The sequence below is a fragment of the Triturus cristatus genome, chromosome 8 (genome assembly GCF_964204655.1).
Source record: "Triturus cristatus chromosome 8, aTriCri1.1, whole genome shotgun sequence".
Lineage (NCBI taxonomy): Eukaryota > Metazoa > Chordata > Amphibia > Caudata > Salamandridae > Triturus > Triturus cristatus.
Window position 1 is genome coordinate 1,161,134,495 of NC_140591.1, and position 16,004 is coordinate 1,161,150,498.

Consider the following 16,004-nt stretch of genomic DNA (forward strand, 5'->3'; position numbering starts at 1 on the left):
GCGGCAATCTTCCTGTTGTTCGGGCGTCAGGGAGGGTGAGAGGTTAACTCCATCCACTGACCCATCTTTCTCAGAGGCCACTAAGAGGTCAGGAAGAGGCTCGGTCTCCTCTTCCATTCCGTCATCAGTGGCCAGCAACATGCCCACTTCGGTCCTCTCTAAGTGGGGCTTAAGGCGGTTAACATGTAGGACCCTCAAAGGGTTCCTGGGAGACTGCATGTTCACCAGGTAGGTGATTGGACTTTGCGCTCCACAACCTCAAATGGACCTGTCCACTTATCCTGAAGTGCACACGGTTTCACTGGGGCCAAGACCCACACCTTTTGTCCAGGTTGAAGCTCTACCAGAGTGGCATTCTGGTCGTACCACCGCTTCATCTCTTCCTGGCTGGCTTCCAGATTTGCCTCAGCAAGTTGCCTGAAACGCCTAGTCTGGTTTCGGAAGGCCAGCATGTAACTATATACATTCGGGGGAGGTTTCCTGGGAGATTGCTCCCAGCCTTCCTTTACCAAACTCAGAGGTCCTCTTACCGGGTGACCATACAGAAGCTCAAAGGGGCTGAACCCTAAAGATTTCTGTGGCACCTCTCGGTAAGCGAAGAGGAGGCATGGCAAGAGGACGTCCCACTTACGCCTCATTGGACCGTCTAGGCCCATGATCATGCCTTTGAGGGTTCGGTTGAATCTCTCAACCAACCCATTTCCTTGGGGGTGGTAAGGAGTGGTGAACTTGTAGGTTACCCCACACTCCTTCCACAGGGATTTCATATATGTGGATATGAAATTGGTCCCCCTGTTGCTCACCACCTCTAGAGGGAACCCCACTCGGGAAAAGATTCCCATCAGTGCCCGTCCCACCACGGGGGCCGTCACTGGCCTCAGAGGGATGGCTTCAGGGTACCGGGTGGCATGGTCCACCAAGACCAGGATGAACCTGTTGCCCAGGGCTGTCTTGGGGTCCAGAGGCCCAACAATATCAATACCCACTTGTTGGAATGGCGTACCGACCACAGGGAAAGGTTGCAGAGGAGCCTTGTGCTTCCCTCCGCTCTTACCACTTGCCTGGCAAGTCTGACAGGTTCTGCAGTAGGAATCTGAATTCTTATGCATTTGGGGCCAGTAAAAGTGGGTGACAAGCCTGTCATAGGTCTTGTCCATCCCCAAATGTCCTGCTAAAGGCACATCGTGAGCCAGTCCCAGTAGGAAGGTTCTGAACTTCTGGGGTACCACCAGCACACGGGCTGACCCAGGTTCAGCAGCCTTAGGCTCTGAATACAGGAGGTCACTCTCCCAGTACACGTAGTGTGTCTTGGCTTGAACACCTTTGGCCTGGTCTGCAGCCTGTTGCCGCATACCCACGAGAGAAGGGCATTCCCTCTGCTCCTTGCAGAATTCCTCCCTGGAAGGGCCTCCTTCTTGCTGCCAATGGGTCAGCTCAGGCAGGTCTCCCAGTTCGGCAATCTGTTCCCCGGTAGGCCCCAGAGCATCCCCCTCAGGGTCCGCTTCCTCCTGGGCCGTGGGAACTTTGGGGGCCGGTTTCCCGCGCCTCCTGCGCCTTCTCCCTAAGACCGGTTCCTGGACCTCTCCCTCAGGCTCCAGGACCCTTTCGACACCCCTACTGGCTGCCATTGACCGGGTGGTCACGCACGCCCAGTCGGGTAGACCCACCATCCTCAGATGCGTGGTCTTCTCCACCTTTTCCCAAGGGGAGCTCTCCAGGTCGTTCCCTAGCAGACAATCTACAGGCATGTCAGTTCTCACAGCGACTTGTAGAGTACCAGAGACCCCCCCCCCCACTCAAAGGGAACTTGAGCCTTTGGACAACGACTCTCGATGTTGTCAGCATTGACAACCCTACAGTAGGCATGGGGTACAACCTGCTCTTGAGACACCAGGTGTTGCCTCACCGAGGTCACGCTGGCTCCTGTATCTCTAAGAGCCTCAACCTTCTTTCCATTGATGGTCACCACTTGCCCATATTTCTTAGTGTTAGAGGGTAAGTAGGTGTCAGGGACCATCTCACTGTCTCCTAGCGAGACTAGGGTCATATGCGCGGGACCCCCACCCCCCTGGACTGCTACCTCCTCCCCAAAATTAACACTAGCTACTTGCCGGGGTGGAGCACCAGTGGGTGCTGTCTTACCAAACAGGCGACATTTAGGATCAGAGGCAATGTGACCCGGTTCACCACATTTATAACAATTGAAGGGCCCCTTTGGAACAGGCCTACCTGTCGGGGCCCCGTTCTGCTGCGGGGGTGGGGGAGGCTGAGAACCCTTCTGCTGGTTCCCTTGGGGATTACTTTGGGGGCCTTTTTGGAACCCCTTTTGTTTACCCTTGTCCCCCCCACTCTTCTGCTGGGGACCCTGCCCACCTTTGGCGGAGTCTCCCACTTGACCCTTGTGGACCCTGGTGCTGAGCCAGCGGTCCGCCTCCTCAGCGAGCTTCCTCGGGTTGGACAGCTTGCTATCAATCAGGTGCTGGCGTAGCTCAGGAAAACATTGACTGGACAAGTGCTCCCATGCAATTAAATCAAGCAGCCCCTGATAATCATTCACCTTGCTACCCTTCACCCAACCATCCAGTGCTCTGCAGAAAAAAGTTACATACTCCACATACGTACTCTCAGGGATCTTCTTAGTCTCCCTGAACCTCTGTCTATATAGCTCAGGAGTAAACCCATACCTGGTCATTAAAGCTTCCTTCATATGGGGGTATGAGGTCTGGATTTCTAGGGGCAAATCTAACAGTGTGTCACGCCCTTCAGCAAGGAACCTTCCCCACAACCCCGCTCCCCAGTCTTTCTCAGGGACCCGGTGTGAAGACATGGCTACCTCGTAGGCCCTAAACCACTGCCCTATGTCATCCTTCCTAAAATACTCCTTAACTACATCTTTGGGGATGTACACCTTGGACTCTACCTGCACCGGTGGAGTGCTGCCACCAGAAGGAGCGGTGTCCAAACTTTTCGCCTTCAGCTCCAACTCCTTCAATCTTATATCATGATCCATTTGGCGTTGTTGTGCCTCCAAGGCCAACTTCTGCTTTTCCATTTCCATTTGTCCTGCCAACTTTGCCATCTCCATTGCATGAGCCCTGTCTGCTGCCCTGTCTGCCAGCTCCTCTGGCGACAGGACTCTGCTGGGCTCCCCAAGGTTGTCGGGTGGAACGATGTCCCCCGCTTCTGTGGGTCTCTTGACCCCTTCCAGGCTCTCAACGCCTTGGTGTACTGGACCTTCCTCTTGAATCCAGCATGGGGAACTCGGAGTTTTACACTGTAGCCTTTCAATTCCTCTACTGTGTATCCCTCCAGTTCCTCCCAATCCACCTCATCTATTCCAGAAATCACAGAGAGTGCTCTTCCAGCAGGGAGTGAGCCAGGCATGGCTGAAGCAATGGTCGATGTCTCAACAGTTCAAAAATGAAAACCTGTGGCTGCGTTACTTGGCCTGCTCTCACTATCTGGTGATTAATAATTCACTGTATGCAAATTACAACCGCAAATCCGAAATCCCAGCCGCTGCCAACAATGTTAGAGACAGGGATCTCTGATTGGCGCAAGGATGTCCTTGTGTCAAGCAGTGACCCTCTCCTCCACGTCAGGGCAAAGGATAACCCCTTGGGAATGACCCTTGCTCACCCTCTAGGTGCGTGGCGTGAGCAGCCAAGGCGATTCTCCAGGCGTTGTTGGTTAAGCAATTATAATCACACACACAGTAAATACATTAATCCCCCCAGAAACGGACACCAGGCTTAGGTATGTGAAAATACGGTTCTTTATATAAAAATAGTTATCTTAATATGCAGATTTATCACAAGACCAGTAACGTTGTTTCTATGCCACCAGATTATCAAGCAGGTAAACGGTTCTTTAAGCGGATGCTTCTTTAGTCTCTTTTCAATGTCACTTGGGAGATTCCAGTCTTTGACTTACGTTCAGGCCTACCGCGGCTCACACATCGGTCGTGGGCGCGCTCGCGCCGTGCACAGCTCCTCCCGGTGGCTCCCGGGCAGCGGCGGTGAGACGGGCGTGCGGTGAGGATTAACGGGGAAGTAAGGCGGTGCGGGCCCCGAGCCCGATACTGGAATTCCTGTAGCACTGTTGCGAAGAGAGAGTTGCCCAGATCGGAGCGACTCTCGGCTTCGGGGTAGTGTCTTTGGATCCTCAATCAGCGGGTGTATGCAGCAGGCAGGCGCGGCCAGCGACCCTTAGCACGGCGGTGCAGGGGGGTCTCCACAGCGGGGGCCGCGCGGCCTGAGATGTCCGGGGATAGCGAAGCGGGGTCACAGGGCACGGTCAGTGCAGCTGGTTGACCCGGCGTAGATCACAGTCGTCGGACGGATTCCGGCGGGAGGGGTGACCGCGCGTTCAGCGCACTCCAGTGGCAGGCGATGACAGGGGTGCAGGCAACCTAGCCCGGGGACAGAGAGCGGCTCCAGACGGAGCGGGGCTCTCACGGGGTAGAGGCAGGCAAGCTCCTGAGTGTCACGGTCCTAGGAGGGGGCGATGAGGGGCGCAGTCTCTTTCCAGCGGGATGCACACACGGCTCGACTTGGAGGACGAGCAAAAGCACAGAGAACCCACTAGTCCTGGGGTTCAGTTCAGGGGGCAAGCTCAGATCAAGCCCTTGGAGAATGTTCAAGCACAAAGTAGCAAAGTCTTTTCAGCAAGTCTTTTTCCTCTCCTTTCTCAGCAAGGCAAGCAGCAGGCCAGTCCTTCCAGCGTCTTCTTCTCCTTCTAGTCGGGCAGAGGTCCTTCGTGGTAAACAGGATTCTGATTTGCAAGGAGCAGGGCTCCTACTTTTATACCACATTTCTTTTGTTCTTTCAGGCCAGGGGGGCCTTCGCATAGTCGATCTCAGTCCTGAGCACTTTATTGGGGGTACTCTGACTTCTGCTTTCAGTGTGAGGGGCAGGCACATCAGCCGCTCCACAGGAGGTGGAGCCGGCATTCAGGAGACAAGTACTTTCAGGATCACCTTGTGGACAGCGCTTCGCCCGTCCGGGGCCAGGTGCAGGCTGAGTCATCAGTCGCTCCCCAGGGGGCGGAGCCAGCTTTGTGGTGGTGGAGCACTTCCCTATTCAGAGTCCAAGGGGCACCCCCACCTCCCACCAAGGTGCTCTCCTGCCATTCGCTACCTGTCATCCCCCCAGCCCTGTCACTCACATAGCCCAGACAGTCAGATACACACACAGCAGAGGCGGCTGAGATGGTTAAGCGAGTAAATACGGACTTTCTAAAAAGTCGTATTTACAAACCCAGGATAGTAAAATAAACTTGACTACAAGAAGTATTTTATCATTCCGAGTTCAGGCATACTAAACATATCTCTCTACCATGTTCCCTGAGCCTGCTGGGATTATAGGATGTAATAATTCCAGCAGCTCATCTGGCCTAAGGGGAACAGGTAGCCTTGCAATAGTGAACCACGAAGATGGCGGTGATTCACTATTAGGACAGGCCTCACAACCAGGGCCGGTCCTACCTTACACCTACAACGCACCCTGCCCGCGGGCCTACCTTAGGGGTGACTAACATGAGGCTAAGGGAAGATTCTGGGGGCTGGCAAGTGTGTGCACTTGCCCAGCTAGCGTGACAGTACGGGACTGCACGCGGGGTCGGCAGTGGCAGACCCAGGACACATTTTACATGGCCGCTGGTGTGGGTGGCGCAACCAGCGCTGCAGCCCACTAGCGGCATTGGCATTCACAAGCCCTGGCACTCCGGGTGCACTTTACTGGGGACTGACAGTGAATCCAATAAACCAATCATGTATACCAATGATGAACACTTTATCTTAGGGAGCACTTGCGCTGCGGCACGGATTAGCCGTGGCGCAGCGCCCTGAACGGACAACACCAGAAAAACAATCGAGGCACACCATCAAAAAGTGGAAGGGAAACTCACGCCAAGGTGCCAGGTCTAACAATGGCCATATGCAAATCAGTCTGACCCTGTGCCTCATGAGAACGGTCCAGCCCAAACTGCCAAGCCATGTCTTCCCTGGACCGGAAACAAGCATCCTGGGACCGGTTTCGGGTTCATAACCCTCATCAGCCAGGCTATCTTGAATTCAGTGGCAAAGTAAGCAAGGGACCCACGTCTGGACATACCCTGCCAACTTAGGGCGAACAAAGCTATACCAGATTGCCAATCAAAGCATTCCCGGGATAAGTGGAGGGGAACCAGAACCGATTTTTCAGGGTTCAACCGGAGGTCAGAGGCCCGTTCGAAGGAATGCAAAATGCGAAGACAATGTGGACCTGACCGGGTGGGGTCTGCTAAATAAACGAGGACGTCGTCCGCATTGAGGGCAATTTTGTCTGGCTCGGTATTGGGCCATCCCCGCATGTGCTCACACGACAGCATAAGGGACACCAAGGGCTCCATCACCAAAGCGAAGAGCAGAGGGGAAAGTGGACAACCATGCTTCGTTCCCCTGTGAATCGAGAAGGGCTCCGATAGGACCCCGTTTACTGGGACATAAGCTCACGGGAGGGCGTATAGAACCTTGACCACGGCCCGGAACCGGGGACCGAGTCCCATCCTCTCCAAAACATCTCCGAGAAACCCCCAATCCACAGAGTCAAAGGCCTTCTCAAAGTCTACAAGGAGAATCGCCAGATACGGGGGTAAGGAGATGACTGTGGGCCAAGGCAGATTGCAGTCTACAAAGACAATGCCGGGTGCTGTGTGAGGGCATGAACCCGCATTGGTCGGGATAAACCAGCGTGGACAAGTGAGGCTTAAGCCGCTTGGCGAGGATTGTGGCAAACAGTTTGACCTCGGTGTTAATGAGTGAGATAGGGCGGTAGTCGGCACAACATGAGGAGGGCGGCTGGGATTTAGGCAGAACCACAATGGTGGCCATATCCGTCTCACCACTTCCCGATACAGTCCTGCCGGGTGGGGTACAGGAGTGTCCCGATAATGTACATAGTATTCTTGGGGGAGACCATCCGGACCAGGTGTCTTGCCGGAGGAAATAAGGCCGATCGCCTCCCCGATCTACTCACGGGTGATGGGGCGATATAGGTCGGCTTGAGTAACAGGGTCTATACATGGAAGGCTGCCACCTTCGACCACCAGCAGGTCAGAGAGAGAAAGGGTGGGAGGTCTGGCCTCATAGAGTTGACGATAGTAGGTGGCAAAGGCACGGGACATGTCCACAGGAGAGCGGCACATCGAACCATCTTGCGCAACGATTTCGGGAAGTATGCGGTTCGCCCTAGGGTATGTGGCAAGGCAGTGAAGGAGTTATCCATTCTTGTCACCCCAACCATACACCCTGGCCACGGATGATCGTCAAAGGAGTTTGGCCGCATCCAGCGACAACTGCTTGATCTCCGAGCGAAGCCGAGTAAGTCTCAGAAGCTTCGGGGGATCGGGCAGAGGTACGTTCCAGGTGCAGAGCCTGCGCCTCCTGTGTAGTAATTTGCTCCAATTGGGCCTGACGTTGGATCTTGAGCTGTCCCTTGGCAACCCCTCTAATCGTGGCTTTGCCCGCCTCCCATAGGGTACCCGGTGAGGAAACAGACCCTTCATTAGAAAGAAAGTAATGTTTAAGTTCCCGCCCCACCACCTTCCGAAACTCCTTAATCTGAAGGAACCAGGCGTTTAGCCTCCATGTTTGCTGGGCAAAGGCGGGGACGGACCCGTGAGGAGCATCACCGGGGAATGGTCTGAGATGCCTCTAGGGAGAAGTGAGACATCCCGAATCAGTAGGCAGTCCGTCGATGGAACGAAGATGGCGTCAATGCGTGCCTGTGTGTGATGCGCCACTGAGGTGTGTGTAAATTGTTTAGATTGTTGGTGCCATACACGCCAAGTATCACATAAACCCAAGGATTCAGCCCAAGCCGTCAGCTGTTTCGCCTGTGCAATCCTACTGGGGGAAGGGGGGCCGGTCGTATCACGATCCGGTGAAGAAACCAAATTGATGTCGCCCCCAAGGAAAGTGGGACCGAGGGGCAGGGATGTCAAGAGGTTGGCAGACTTGGCTAGGGTAGCCGTCAGCATTGAAGGAGGAGAATAAAGTGACACAAGGTGAAGGGGGTTACCATTCAGCGTGCCACTAAGGGCCACAAAGGTGTCCTGGGCAGCGAGGGTCATCCGGACTGTCACGAAGGCCACCCCTCGGGAGCCTCTAGTGAACCCCGAATGCCAAGTCCTGTCGTATCCATATCACGTTAAAAAGGGGCAGTGATTACCCAACAGGTGTGTTTCCTGTAACAGCATGTGCTTGAGACAATCCAAGAGGCCATTAACATTCCAGGACATGATGCACAGGGAAGTGCTTAACGGAGGTGTGTCAGGCACAATGGTGGGTGCAGTTGAATGGAAGTGAGTCCCCAAGGGGAGGTGTGGCAATAAAGGTGTACGCCGCCAGGCTTAACAAGGTGTCAGAAGTGAATTCTGAGTGTCCCACTGGGCGCAAGTTAAAGTGCTTTGTGAGTGCTGGTTTTAAAAAAACTAAAGAGCAAAGAAAACTTTCACTGAAGTAAGTGCCTTCAGTGAATACCAAAATGAGTAAGTGCACTTACTCATTTTGGTATTCACAGAAGGCACTTACTCATCAATGAGTAAGTGCCTTATGTGAATACCAAAATGAGTAAGTGCCTTCTGTGAATACCAAAATGAGTGAATGGTAGTAAGTTTAGGATTTTGTCTTAAGTTAGTTCTGTGAATCGGGCTCCAGATTTCAGACAGCTGCGTTTACAGAGAGTATTTTTTACATTGTCCGGTTCTCCCCTTTAGAATGGGTTGTATGTTTCAAACTTACTGAATGTACTCCAATTGCCAAGGGAGATAGGTGTTGTGAAGTGTACTGCATGCGAAAGTGGCGATGACTTTGCCACCAGAGGCAATTGAAATGTGGATAAAGTCCCTCGATATTGTACCATTGAGTCCATCACATTTCACTTGGATCAACCATGCGGTCCCGAATGAGAGACAGTTTCACAAATGTTATAGAACATAGTGCAGATCTTTAATGAGCTGAAAGAACATGAAGCTCCTGAAATTGAAAAGATTAAATGGGAAATGGCGGGTTGTATGAAGGATGCCAGTGACATTTGAGTGTCAAGGTAAGGAAAATCAGTTTTGCTAAATTCCATGTTGCCTGCCATGGTGAAACAAATACATGGCCTGACACAGGTTTGTCAAGATGCAGTGGTTCAGATGTCATGTCATGTCATGTCAGTGAGAATTTATAGAGCGCACGTACACCGGGGATGTTTCATGGCACCGGTTGGGTGAAAGTCTGGTCCAAAAGAAGAGTTAGAAAGCCTGTCGGAAAAGCCAGGTCTTTAAAAGACGTCTGAAGGTGAGAAGAGTGGAGGAGAGACGGATTTCAGAAGGGATAGAGTTCCAAAACGGGGCGGCCAAGGTAGAGAACCTGGCTCCGCCGGTGCGTTTGAGTCTGAAAGAGGGAGTTGAGAGAAAGTTTTTGCAAGCTGAGCGAAGATGACGAGTAGGGACATATTTTTTAATCATGTTATTGACATATTTCGGGCTGGAACCGTTGAGTGATTTAAAGATGAGACAGCCGATTTTGAAAGCACTCCGCTGAGCGACAGGCAACCAGTGAAGATGCTTCAGAATGGGATTAATATGGTTATGCCTAGGTTGGTGAGTGATTAGACGCGCTGCCTGGTTTTGTATAAGCTGTAACCTTTTAGATAGATGGAGGGGGATGCCAAAGTACAATGAGTTGGCGTAATCAACATGTGACATGACCATGGCAATGATTACTTGGATGCGAGCGTCATAGGTGAGGTATTTGCAAATCTTCTTTATTTTCCGGAGTTGGAGGAAACAGGTGGATACCACGGAACTAATCTGGGGCTTCAAAGTGAGGTCTTGGCTGATAATCACCCCCAGGCTTTTGGCTGTGCTGGAGGGAACGGGAGGCTGACCCAGTTCTCCGGCCCAGAAGTGGGGTTCCCAGGGGTTTTTAGCAATACCACCCGTTAGGATGAGTTCCGTTTTGTCCGGATTAAGTTTCAGATGGTTCTTGTTCATCCATGTGCTGATGAACAGCATGGTGGATTGAAATGCGTGAACCGATTCAGGGGTGTTGCTAATAGGAAAGATGAGTTGGAAATCATCGGCGTAATTGAAAGTGCAAACTTTGCGGTCCTGCAGAGTTCGGACAAGAGGATGAAGGTAGAGGTTAAATAGCAAGGGTGAAAGAGAGGAGCCCTGGGGAACGCCACAAGAGATTTAAACGCTGGGGGCAGTGAACTGAGCCGTTTGGACTGCCTGAGATTGATTTTCCAAAAAGGAGATGATCCAGCTTAGGGCAGGGCCAGAGATTCCGGCTTCCCTGACACGGTCGACCAAAAGATGGTGGTCGACCGTGTCGAAGGCAGCAGAGAGGTCAAGTAGGACCAAAGCCTGTGGCAAGCCCTTGTCAACCTCACCGCGGAGGGTATCCAGAACAGTAAGGATAACCGCTTCGGTGGAATGCGCCCGGCGGAAGCCGGCTTGGTGGGGGTCGAGGAATTCGGATTTCTCCAAGAAATCGGGGAGGCAGCTGGTGACATGGGCTTCCAATAACTTGGCCAGAAAAGGAAGAAGAAAGATAGGGCGATAGTTGGTGAGGATTGCGGGGTCTGAGCCAATCTTTTTTAAGAGGGGTATGACAATAGCCTCTTTGAAGATGGCGGGGACGGTGCCTTGAAGTAGGGATTTATTTAAAAGATTAAGAGCGGGGCGTGGGAGTATGGTGCAAATTTCTTTCAAAATGCTGGGGGGGGCAGCAGTCAGTGGGCGAGCCATATTTGATTTTAGAGAGAAATTTAGCAAAGGTGTGATCCGTTAATAAGGGAAAGTGCGTAAAGGAGCTGGTGTTGGTGCTGTGTAGAGGAGAAGGAGACGGGCTTTGGATAGCCGGGATGCTGGACTTAATTTTCTTAATTTTATCAATAAAGAAGGTGTTTAAGGCATTGCAAAAAGTTTGAGAGGGTGGGGACCTACACAGAGTTCTCTCAGGATTAGAGAGCTCATCAACAATGCGGAAGATCTCCTTAGAGCGGTTGGTTGCAGACAGGATTTTAGTAGAGAAGTAGGTAGCTTTATCCGCTGAAATGGATTTTTTATAGGAGTTCAGAAAATTAAGGTAAGACAATTTGTCTTAGGGTCTATAATTGCTGCGCCATTTCCTTTCCAATTGCCTGAGGGCTAGTTTAAGGAGTTTTAGTTCATTAGAGAACCATTTTTGAGCGTCATGAGGGCGGGGGACGGGGGACTTCCTGAGGGGAGCAAACTTGTTACTGGCGGTCAAAAGCCAGCTGGTGAGCTGATCGTTGGCTAGATCGAGGATAGGGTTGTCCAAAGGGGCTGTGTTAGTGAGGAAGTCGAAGAAGGGTGATTTCTCAAGTTTGTTCCAGTATCTTTGAGCATGGATAGCTGAGCGGGGGATTTTGTTCGTGGCCTCAATTGAAATAGAAAAAATGAATAAAATGGTGGTCGGACCAAGTACAGGGTAATACAGAAACAGTGGGCAAAGAGATGTTCATGGTCCAGATCTGGTCGAGAATGTGTCCTTTGATATGAGTGGACGTGGATATGTGTTGGGTAAGGTTGAGCTCGGTGAGTAGCTCGATTAGCTCAGCCAATTTAGGGCCACCGAGAGTATCGTTGGCCCAATAGTTGAAGTCACCGATGAGTAAGACCCTCCCAAAGTTTGTGACCAGGTGGGCTATTTGTTCGGCCAGGGAGTGGGGAAAGTGGGGCATACCTTGAGGGGGCCTGTAAAGCAGGACACACACAAGTGGCGGAGCACCAGATTCGAACTCAAGTTTTATTACCAGGCTGTCTACCAGGGGTTAGTCAAGTGGAGCAAGAGTCTTGTAGCTAAAGTTGTGGCGAGTGATGATGGCTACTCCTCCACCCACTTTCCCCTGGGGCCGATTAGCCTGGGCAATACAGTAGTCCGAGGGTAGTGCCGCAAGAATGTCCGGGGATGACTCTTGGGACAGCCAAGTTTCAGTGAGCAGGAGAAGGTCGGGCTGCTCACATTTGAGTAGAAGGAAGATGTCAGACTGGTGTTTAACCATTGAGCGAGTGTTGAGATAAATGGCTGAGATTTTACGGACAATATGGTCCTTGCTTAGTTGCATAGTAGGTGGATTATTTATGTGGACCCCGTATGTTTCAGGGAAGGTAGTCCTAGGTGCCAGGATTCTCTGTTCAAGGATGCTGGATTGTGTAAGGGGACTGAGTGCAAGGTTGGCAGAGGCGGTTTGAAGTGCCAGCAACTCAGCATAAGTATAAATGATTCGTTGGGCATGGTGACAGGCCCCAGGGCCAGGAAGGGCGCGGACGGGCGCGGACGGGCTTGCCTTTGGCGCGCCTCCGGCACGCCGCCGGCGCGCCCGCTTCGCGCGTCCACTGCGCTCCCGCGCTGCGACCGGCATGAAATAGCCGGTGGCAGCCTTGGCTCCGCCCCCCTGCGCGCTGATAGGCTGAGAAAAGGGTGTGACAGCCAGCAGCTGCGGACCGGGAGAGAGCGTGCGGGTGAGTGAGCAGGGCAAGATTGATTTTTAAAAGAACACAGCAGAAGTCACAATCACAATACTTTCAATTTAAAAAAAATAAAGAATGGCAAGCGAGCAGCTCCTAACGCGTCTTAGTAGCACAGCGTTTCAGCCAAACTAGTGTTCCCGCGCTGCGACTGGTGTGAAATAGCCGGTGGCAGCCTTGGCATCGCCCCCCTGCGCGCTGATAGGCTGAGAAAAGGGTGTGACAGACAGCAGCTGCGGACCGGGAGAGAGCGTGCGGGTGAGTGAGCAGGGCAAGATTGATTTTTAAACGAACACAGCAGAAGTCACAATCACAATACTTTCAATTTAAAAAAAATAAAGAATGGCAAGCGAGCAGCTCCTAACGCGTCTTAGTAGCGCAGCGTTTCAGCCAGATGTTCAAAAGGTATTGGTACAACACTTATTTTTGAGTCATGGCCGAGAATTCGTACCAGCAGTGTATGACTTGTCAAAAATCATAATGTGGGGAAAAGGTTGTTTCAACGATGAGTAAAATAGTGTAGTCTGACAGTCGTTTTATGAGTCTCCAAATCATCCTTTTGGAAATGCCTCAATGGAACCAATTAAGATACATCTTAGTTACGGTGTGCATATTTACTTGTGGGTGGAGGCCAGACCCATCAGGAGATTCTATAGTCTGCCAGTTGCCAAGGTACTCCTGTGGAAATTGATCATGATTCAGAATGCCAGTTCATCTTGAATCAGATCATGGGACTCACTTCAAGAACGAGGTGATGCAGCTACTATGTACAGCTTTAGGCATTAACCAGAGATTCCATTGTATTTACAGACCAGAAGCCTCTGGCATTGTAGAGAAGGTAATTGTGATTGCCAAGGCAAAATTTGCTAAGGCATACGCTTGTCCATCTCTCAGTTAGCCAGATGCACTCCCATTGGTACTAATGAGTATTCAAAGTATTCCTTGCAGAAGAACCAAACTCTCCCCACATGAATTGTTGATGGAAAGAGCAATGAGAATGTCCTCTTTTCCAGCAGCTGTGCTTGTGAATATCACAGATGACCTAGTTCTTGAGTACTGTAAGGTATTAGCTGATGTGGTATGTTCTGTCTCTACCAGGTTGACATTGCAACACCAGATGTGAAGACTGCCCCCTGCAACAAGCTGAACCCGGGAGACTGGGATAATCTCAGAAGACATGTTTGCAAGTTGTGTCTGGGTAACCCCTAGCAGAGCCTTCCTCTCCATCTTTGATGCTGGCGGTGGCTCCTGAACCTATCTCAGGTTCTCTTCCTGCTTTGGAGCAGACAAACAACCTGATGGCACAATCTATGCTGGTCCCTTTAACATAGACTCCGGCTCTGATGCCACAGATACCCGAGGAGGACTCCACTCCAGTAGTAGTGTCTAACTATAACAGATTCATCTTGATTGATTGAGATTGTGCACTGAATCTGGAATTTAAAACTCTGGTTCTGTTACCAGTTTTGCAACCTGGGCATTTATGCCATTCATTGAGGCTGCAAACGGCACATAAATAGACACCTGGTGTTAGCCTTGTTCTTGCCCACAGGTGAACAAGTAGGTAGTCAGAAGCCACAGGCTGGCACCAGGTGACCCGACCTTCTTGAAGCAATACCCTACTCCAGAAAGTCTGGTGATCCTGTCATTCACCAGCTGGGTAAATCCCAATTCATTCCCTATGAAAGACCACCCCCCTCCACACCCTCAGTCGGAGGCAATTGGGAAACTAAGGTTGACATGGCCCTCTGGTCGGACAATGCCAGCTCTTTGCTGGGTAGATATTCCCACAATTTATGGGGCATTATCGGCTTGAGCTTGCTGGTAGTTCCAGATAAATTTTAGGCCAACTGGTTCTACCCATCCTTGATAGTTGAGATGTGGCAAATATGTGACTCAACACTACTGATGTCTTGGGTTGAGCACTAGTGGGGTGCTTCAGTGTCATGCATGGATTATATCTACAGGCTTCTCCGCTGACTTGCATACCTTTGTGAGGATCTTGACTGTTTAGGAAGAAGGCCAGTTCTGCACTAGAAGCCTTTAAAGAGATCCAGGCAACAACCCGTTACTTGGGTCCCTATTCTCTTACTAGACAGTACCCTCAGCAGTTTTGTCCCTTTCAAGGGTCCTCCAGAGGTTTGGCATACTGGCTCACCAACTCCTGCAACAAGCTCATTAGTGCTTTTTGGCCGGGAGCAGGAATCAATAATGCAACATCCAGGCTACCAGGGGCAGCAAATCTCCCAGTCCCCCGCCACTGTGGCATGTGCCTTCAAACCTCTTTGGTTTGCTCTTGTGGCACACAACCAGCTGTAGGAGGCAGGATCAGACATTCCTCAGAGGGTTGCTAAATATAGCATAAGACAGGTGGGTCCTTCAGATCGTTCAACAAGGCTAAGTCCTGCCATTCATTTTGACCTGCTGCATCTTCCGCTCACTTCAGAGTGGATTTCGGAGGAACACCTATCCAGATTGCTCAAGGAGGTGCAGGCTCTTTTGGCCAGTTGAGCAACAGGGCGGGTGCAGGCCTCAAGTATAAGGACTGGGTGTTATTCCCTTTACTTTCTTGTGCTGACGGAGGCTTTTGTCCTATTTTAGATCTCAATACCTTTATGCATAACTATAGATTCAAGATGCTTATTTTGGCCCTGGTACCATCTACCTTGAATAAAGGCAATTAGATTGGGGCTTTGGACCTGCAGGACACCTACTTTCATGTACCCTTCCTGCAGTCCTTCAGACACTACTTGTCATTCAAAGTAGGCCAGGAGTATTTTCAATTTACTGTGCTCCTCTTGGGCCTTCTAAGTTCCCCTCAGGAGTTCAGAAAAGTGACCCAGTTATTGTGGCACCTTTTTGGAGGTTGGGCATTCCATTCTTCTCCTACTGTTTAAGGCAGCCTCTCACCAGTCAGTTGTATACACCTACAGACAACAACAAACCTCCTGGGGTTCACTATCGACATGCCAAATTCATACCTGACTCCTTTACAGAGACTCCCTTTCATCAGAGCCTTTTTGGATATAGTGCAGTTCCAGGCCTTCCTTCAGTCATGAGTCCAGGACATTTGGACTATAAGGCTGATGTTTCAGCCTTAGTCCTGGGTTTTAGGAGAGGGGCTCTGAGAATTCTGGTCCTCCTGGCCTCCTGCATTCTGCTAGTCTACTGTGCCAGGTGGCATGTACTGGCTCTTAAGTGAGATCTGAAGTCAGTGGGCCCAGCACCATGGAAACCTGTCAGATTGCATCCATGTTTCAAAGGAGACTACGAAAGATGTGCAGTGGTAGCTTTTTGACCTCTAATTGGACCAGTGGCAGACCCTCATGCCTAACCCACCTAGATCTGACCATCATGAAGGAGGTGGCGTTGCTGGACTGGGGATGTCATCTGGAAGAGTTGGCGATTAGAATAGTGTGGTCTCTGGCGGAAACACGACTTCATGGAGTTGCAGGTGATTCACCTTCCTTCTGTCC